Source organism: Piliocolobus tephrosceles, chromosome 7, assembly GCF_002776525.5.
Source record: "Piliocolobus tephrosceles isolate RC106 chromosome 7, ASM277652v3, whole genome shotgun sequence".
In the NCBI taxonomy this organism is placed as follows: Eukaryota; Metazoa; Chordata; class Mammalia; order Primates; family Cercopithecidae; genus Piliocolobus; species Piliocolobus tephrosceles.
Window position 1 is genome coordinate 95,369,934 of NC_045440.1, and position 7,861 is coordinate 95,377,794.

General features: G+C 43.6%; 1 pseudogene; it reads left to right on the forward strand.

Annotated features, from left to right (window-relative positions):
• Window positions 1-424: 424 nt before the first annotated feature.
• Window positions 425-687, forward strand: LOC111549671 (annotated as a pseudogene).
• Window positions 688-7,861: the final 7,174 nt, after the last annotated feature.

Consider the following 7,861-nt stretch of genomic DNA (forward strand, 5'->3'; position numbering starts at 1 on the left):
CCCTCTAACTTATCTTCACCCAAAATAAAACTCTGAAGAGTTTCATCCATTTCATTACTGGTCTGCTCCCTCTGCTTAACAATACCATATACCTCTTAGGCCAGGCACGGTGGCACATGCGTGTAATCCCAGCACTTTGGGAGACTGAGGTGGGTGGACTGCTTGAGCCCAGAAGTTTGAGATGATCCTGGGCAACATGGCAAAACCTCATCTCTACAAGGAATACAAAAATTAGTCGGGCATGGTGGCACTCACCTGTAGTGCCAGGTACTTTGGAGGGTAAGGTGGGAGGATCACTTGAGCCCAGGAGATTGAGGCTGCAGTGAGCCATGATCATGCCACTGCACTCCAGCCTGGGTAACAGAGTGAGACCCTGTCTCAAAAATAAATAAAACACCGGCACAGCAAACACCAGGACTCCAAGATGGCGTCAGTCGTACCAGTGAAGGACAAGAAACTCTGGAGTTCAAACTAGGGGAGCTGCCAAGCTGGATCTTGATGTGGGACTTTAGCCCTAGTGGCACTGCCAGAGCGTTTCAAAGAGGTTACTACCAGTACTACAAGTACATCAACGTGAAGAAGGGGATCATCTCAGGGGTTACCATGGTGCTTGCAGCCTACATGCTCTTCAGCTACTGACTTTCCTACAAGGAGCTCAAGCACCAGAGGCTACACAAGTACCACTGAAGAAAAGTGCACGCTCTGCACTCCCCCACATGACCTTCTTGGCCCAAGTCCCTCCGTAAGGAACACAACCTTAATCATTGCTGAATCCTTTCATATTCTAGAGGGAATTAACCTCCAAGTAAAAGATGACTGGTACATGAAAAAATAAATAAATAAATAAATAAATAAACAAACAAACAGATAAATAAATATGCAATACCATGTACCTGCTGTTGACCTGACTTTTCTATAACATTGCTCTCAACTTCATTCATTCATTCTTTAGGAAAGATTTACTTGGAAGATGTTCAATTTTGTGAAAGAGACAGATATGAAACAACAAGGCTATTTTTGTGGGTAAACACATAGAAATATCATTGTGGAAACTTTCTCAGAATTAAAAATCCACTATAAAATTCCAGATCCACCTTTTTTTTTTCTTGAGATGGAGTCTCTGTTGCCCAGGCTGGAGTGCAGTGGCACAATCTAGGCTCACTGCAACCTCCAACTCCCGGGTTTGGTCAAGCGGTTCTCCTGTTTCAGCCTCCCGAGTAGCTGGGATTACAGGCACGTACCACCATCACCAGCTAATTTTGTTGTATTTTTAGTAGAGACGGGGTTTCACCATGTTGGCCAGGATGGTCTCAAACTCCTGAGCTCAAGTGATTCTCCCACCTCGGTCTTCCAAGGTGCTGGGATTACAGGCGTGAGCCACCGTGCCCGGCCAGATCCACATTTTTAACAGACATCAGTTGCAAGTGCCACAATATATGTGTTATATCCAATGGCATTTAATATTTAAATCAAAATAATAATACATGATTATATGTATTTCTTTCTACACTTATAATAATAAAAATAATCATACTTTTGTCAATGTATAACTCTTTTGCACTTCTCCTGAGTCTTGTGTGAGGTCAGTCTATTTCACAGTCATCACATTTGGAAAAGATCAGAAAAAAAGAAGAAAAGGGAAAGCAAGTAATTTGGTATTTCTTAGTCTGTCATACTAAGTAGCTAAATGGTAACTGCCAGTCTAGGGCAAAATAGAACAGATTATTATTAATTTCTCAATGTCTTGAATACCCAGTTTGGGTGTGTGTGTGTGTGTGTATAAATTTATATATATTTATGTATATATAAATTTATTATATATATTATATAATTATATATAATATATTTGCTATATTTATATAATAAATTTATATATACTAAATATGTTTTATATATAAATATATTTATATATAGTATTTGTTTTTTAAATAGAGATGTGGTCTTGTTATGTTGTCCAGGCTGGTCTTGAACTCCTGGGCTCAAACAGTCCTACCTCAGCCTCCCAAAGTGCTAGGATTACAGACATGAGCCACCACGCCTGGCTGGCAATGTGTATTTTGACAAATATTTATCCTTATATTCCTGTGGTTCTCAATCTTGGCTGCACATCAGATTCTTAAGTAAACTAAAATGTTGTTTAGCCCAGCCTTCTAACATTCAGATTCAGAAGGTAGAGTGGATTTGGGCTACATCTAACTTTTTTTTTTTTTTTGAGATAGTCTCACTCTGTTGCCCAGGTTGGAGTGCAACGCCACAATCTCAGCTCACTGGAATCTCTGCCTCCTGGGTTCAAGTGATTCTTCTGCCTCAGCCTCCCAAGTAGCTGGGATTACAGGCATGTGCCACCATGCCCGACTAATTTTTCTGTATTTTTAGTAGAGATGGGGTTTCACCATGTTGACCAGCCTGGTCTGGAACTCCTAACCTCGCGTGATCCACCCACCTCGGCCTCCCAAAGTGCTGGGATTACAGGCGTGAGCCACCATACCTGGCCAGACATCTGAATTTTTAAAAAGTCACAGAGGGCCGGGCGCGGTGGCTCAAGCCTGTAATCCCAGCACTTTGGGAGGCCGAGACGGGCGGATCACGAGGTCAGGAGATCGAGACCATCCTGGCTAACACGGTGAAACCTCGTCTCTACTAAAAGAATACGAAAAACTAGCCGGGCGTGGTGGCGGGCGCCTGTAGTCCCAGCTACCCGGGAGGCTGAGGCAGGAGAATGGCGTAAACCCGGGAGGCGGAGTTTGCAGTGAGCTGAGATCCGGGCCACTGCACTCCAGCTTGGGTGACAGAGCGAGACTCTGTCTCAAAAATAAATAAATAAATAAAATAGTCATCCTTATGGGTGTGAGAGTCATCCACATTTTATACATCCTCTGTATCCTTAGCAAGCACACTACAAACAGTTGACTTGTTTGTTAAGATTTGCCACACTGGCCGGGTGCGGTGGCTCATGCCTATAATCCCAGCACTTTGGGAGGCCAAGGCTGGCGGATCACCTGAGGCCGGGAGTTTGAGACCAACGTGGTCAACATGGTGAAACCTCGTCTCTACTAAAAATACAAAAATTAGCCAGGCGTGGTGGTGCGTGCCTATAATCCCAGCTACTTGGGAGGCTGAGGCAGGGAGAATTGCTTGAAGCCAGGAGGCAGAGGTTGCAGTGAACCAAGATCATGCCATAGAACTCCAGCCTGGGTGACACAGCGAGACTCCATCTCAAAAAAAAAAAAAAAAAAGATTTGCCACACTAGTGAATATTTGACCCAGAGCAATTGGAATGCAAATTTGCTCTGTTTTCCTTTCCCAACCCAGGACACCTCCTAAATACTTTACATAGAAAAACAGGCGTGGAACTAGAGGGCCATGGGAAAGCATGACAGCGAGGGCAGAAAGAGTTCTGAGGGAGAGGCTGGGGAGGGCAAGCACAGAGTCCAAGGAAACCAAGCAGAGCCAAAGGACAGAAGAAAGAGATGAGGCCAGGCAGGGTGGCTCGAGCCTGTAATACCAACACTTGTAGAAGACCAAAGCAAGGGGATTGCTTGTGCCCAGGAGTTCAAGACCAGTCTGGACAACATAGGGGGACCACCCCACCTCTACAAAAAAAAATTTAAGCAATAGCCAGACATGGTGGCATGTGCCTGCAGTCCCAGCTACTCAGGAGGCTGAGAAGAGAGGATAGCTTAAGCAAGCGAGGTTGAGGCTGCAGTGTGCTGTGACAGAGTGAGATCCAGCCTGGATGACAGAGTGAAAATCTGTCAGGAAGGGAAGGGAAGGAAAGGGGAAGAGGAAGGGGAAGGGAAAGGGGAAGGGAAGGGAGGGGAGGGGAGGGGAGGGGAGGGAAGGGATCTGCCGGAAAGGAAGGGAGGGGAGGAAAGGGAAGGAAGGAGAGGGAGAAAGGAAGGAAATAAAAGGAGAGAAAAAAATTAAAGAGTTAAGGGGTGGGAACAAGAGACCAGAAATTCAATGGACATTTTACCCAAATAGAAATATTGCCAACTGTCACTCATCTGAACAAAGCCTGCCAGAAAAGCCAGTTTGGCAGCTCAGAAGAAGGAGAGGGTAAAAGTCAAAGCTTCTGACTTGAGCCTTGAAAACATATCTGGACATGACTCTTACCTTTGATTTTTTTGGGTTACTTTGCTAATCCTCACCTTGATTTAAGTGATTTCTGAAATTAACTTCAGCATTACATAATCACAAAATTATTCAGGCCTCTACGATGAAATGCCTTTCACTAGCTTTTGAAAATAGATGCCTGGGTGTGGGCAAGCAGGCAATTACCAAACTGGCATATCTTGTATGCCATTCCGCCCCACAAAGCATTTTGTGGATCAACAACAGTCTTTAATTGTTAAAAGAAAAAAATTATTTCCATTTTTTAATTTTTGCTAGAATTGTTAGATTTTATCAGAAGACTTATGTTTTAACTTTTTTTTTTTTTTTTTTTTGAGACAGGGTCTCGCTCTGTCATCCAGGCTGAAGTGCAGTGGTGTGATGTAGGCTCACTGCAACCTCTGCCTCCCGGGCTCAGGCAATCCTCCTACCTCAGACTCCTGAACAGCTGGAACCACAGTTGCATGCTACCATGTCCACCTAATTTTTATTTTTTAATTTTTTTGTGGAGACAGTGTTTCACCATATTGCCCAGGCTGGTCTCAAACTCCTGACCTCAAGCGATCTGCCCTCCTCCGCCTCCGGAAGTGTGGGATTACAGCCCTGAACCACTTCACCTGGCCTTAACTGTTTTTTGTTTGTTTGTTTGTTTGTTTGTTTTGAGATGGAGTCTTGCTCTGTAGCCCAAGCTGGAGTGTACTGGCATGATCTTAGCTCACTGCAAGGGTTCAAGCGATTCAAGTGCTAGGATTACAGGCAGGAGCCACCATGCCCAGCCCTGGCCTTAACTCCCAATAACTAACTTCTGGCCGGGCGTGGTGGCTCACACCTGTAATCCCAGCACTTTGGGAGGCCGAAGCGGGTGGATCACGAGGTCAGGAGATCGAGACCATCCTGGCAAACACAGTGAAACCCCGTCTCTACTAAAAATACAAAAAAATTAGCCGGGCGTGGTGGCGGGCGCCTGTAGTCTCAGCTACTCAGGAGGCTGAGGCAGGAGAATGGCGTGAACCCTGGAGGCGGAGCTTGCAGTGAGCAGAAATCTTGCCTGCACTCCAGCCTGGGCGACAAACAAGACTCCATCGCAAAAAAATAAAATAAAATAAAATAAAGTAAAATAAAATAATTAACTTCTAAGCTTCGAATTTAAAAATTTAAAAATTGTACTTTTTTTTTTTTTGCTTATTGTTGCTAACATTAACTCCTATTCCTAAAGATGCATTTCTTCAATTTCACATCTAGGCTTGGTGGTCTGAAAGATAAAACAAAATTTAAAAAAAAACCTAAAAATTGAAAACAACCCTTGTGAAAAATATTAATATTCTTCCTAAGAAAAATATTTTAATTTCTCTTGAATTTTTTTTTTTTACAAAAATGGACATATTTTTAATAGTACTCCGATCCATTATGCCACTCTCCCAAACTAATTTCATTTCTGGGCATGACTAACTGGATGTCTTTGGAGACCTTCAGGGAAACCCTTGTGTGCTCAGAGACATAATACAGGTGACTAAGATAAGTGTTCGTCTGAGTCAGTGCTGAGGTGATATTGTTTATACAACATTTAAAATGACACACACTGTTGGGTGCGGTGGCTCACACCTTTAATCCCAGCATTTTGGGAGGCCGAGGTGGGCAGATCATCTGAGGTTAGGAATTCGAGACCAGCCTGGCCAACATGGTGAAACCCCGTCTCTACTAAAAACACAAAAATTAGCTGGGCATTTTGGCGCGCACCTGTAATCCCAGCTACTCAAGAGGCTGAGGCAGGAGAATGGTTTGATCCCAGGATACAGAGGTTGCAGTGAGCCAAATTGCATCATTGCATTCCAGCCTGGGCAGCAACAGTGAAACTCTGTCTCAAAAAAAAACTAAAAAATAAAATAAAATAAAATGACATATATGACATAGCAGGAATTTCAGGCTGAAATTTTAAGGCTCCAGGTAGTAATTATCTCAACTGTTGCTGTACGACATTTCAAGAATCTATTTACAAGCCATCTTCTCTCTCTCAATCTCTGCTGAGGCTCCTTACCCGTCAATTAATTTCTACATACCAGAGAGTCAACCAAATACTTATTGAGCCTCTTTTGTAAACACCACATGACAGGGATCATGAAGGGTGGAGATGAGGTAGAGAATGATTCTTGGTGATTCTTGGTCTTTAGAGAAGTGACTTTTTTTTTTTCTTAGAGACAGAGTCTTGCTGTTTCACAAACTGGGGTACAATGTGCGAGCTGGGCTTACTGCAACCTCTGCCTCCCGGGCTCAGGTGATCCTCCCACCTCAGTGTTCTGAGTAGCTAGGACTACAGGCATGTGCCACCACGCCTGGCTAATTTAATTTATTTTTCTAGAGACAAGGTCTTTCTATGTTGCCCAGGCTGATTTCAAACTCCTGGGCTCAAGATATCCTCCTGCATCAATCTCCCAAAGTGCTGGGATTACAGGTGTGAAATCTTATTTAAACCAAAAAAAAGTCACTTCGTCAGGCTCAGTGGCTCATGCCACTGTTGGGATTACAATCCCAATGCTTTGGGAGGCCGAGGCATGAGGATTGCTTGAGCCCAGGAGTTTGAGACCAGCCTGGGCAACATAGTGAAACTTCGTGTCTACAAAAAAATTTTTTAATTACCTGAGTGTGGTGGCACGTTACTGCATCCCAGCTACTCAGGAAGCTGAGGTGGGAGGATTGCTTGAGTCCAGGAGATCAAGGCTGCAGTGAGCCGTGATCAGGCCACTGTACCCCTGCCTGGGTGACAAAGCTAGACCCTGTCTAAAAAATTTCACAACATACCCTCCTTAAAAAAGCTATGTTTATATACATATATATACACACATATATAGCCCTGTGTCATAATTAGTTATTTAAATGCCTGTCTCACTCAAAAGAAATATATAAATACTGGAGGACAGGAATAAAAACTGTCCAGGAAGCAGGTTTTATTCTTCCATGATCTCTCACAGTGCAATACATATTTGTTGAAATGTATAAACAGGAGGGCCACAAGAAGTATCATACATTTCTATAGTTTATTCATTTTCAAAACTCAGCACAAGATTTCCAATAGAAATTATTTTAAATTAGTGGTTCAATTTTCAAGCAAGTGGTCCAAACTGATAAAAATGGCAGTTTAATCACCAAACCCACAATACTGGAAGTTGAATTTTTAATGCTATATTGGTCTCTCTTCTAGAAAATGGGGTCTAGGAGAGCAGGAAGCATATGTATCTTGGTTTATCAGTAAGGATACTTTTGCTACAAGTAATAGGAATCAGCTCTGGGGAGCCTGATGTGTAGAGCTTGGTCAATGAAGCAGTTATGACAGAGGAGCACAGGGTATAGTGCAGGAGCACAAGATGGGGAAGGGAGATAGAAGGTTTCAAAGAGATTGTTTCATTTAAGGTGAATCTTAGAGAACAAGCACATTTCCAGGCAGACAAGAAGAGAAAGTATCATTCAAATTGAAGTTGGAGCCCGTGCAACAAAGGCTGGGAAATGTGAGATGTCTTAGTCCACTTGGGCTGTTAAAACAAAATACACGGCCGGGCGCGGTGGCTCACGCCTGTAACCCCAGCACTTTGGGAGGCCGAGGCGGGCAGATCACAAGGTCAGGAGATCGAGACCATCCTGGCTAACACAGTGAAACCCCGTCTCTACTAAAAATACAAAAAATTAGCCTGGCGTGGTGGCGGGCGCCTGTAGTCCCAGCTACTCAGGAGGCTGAGGCAGGAGAATGGCGTGAACC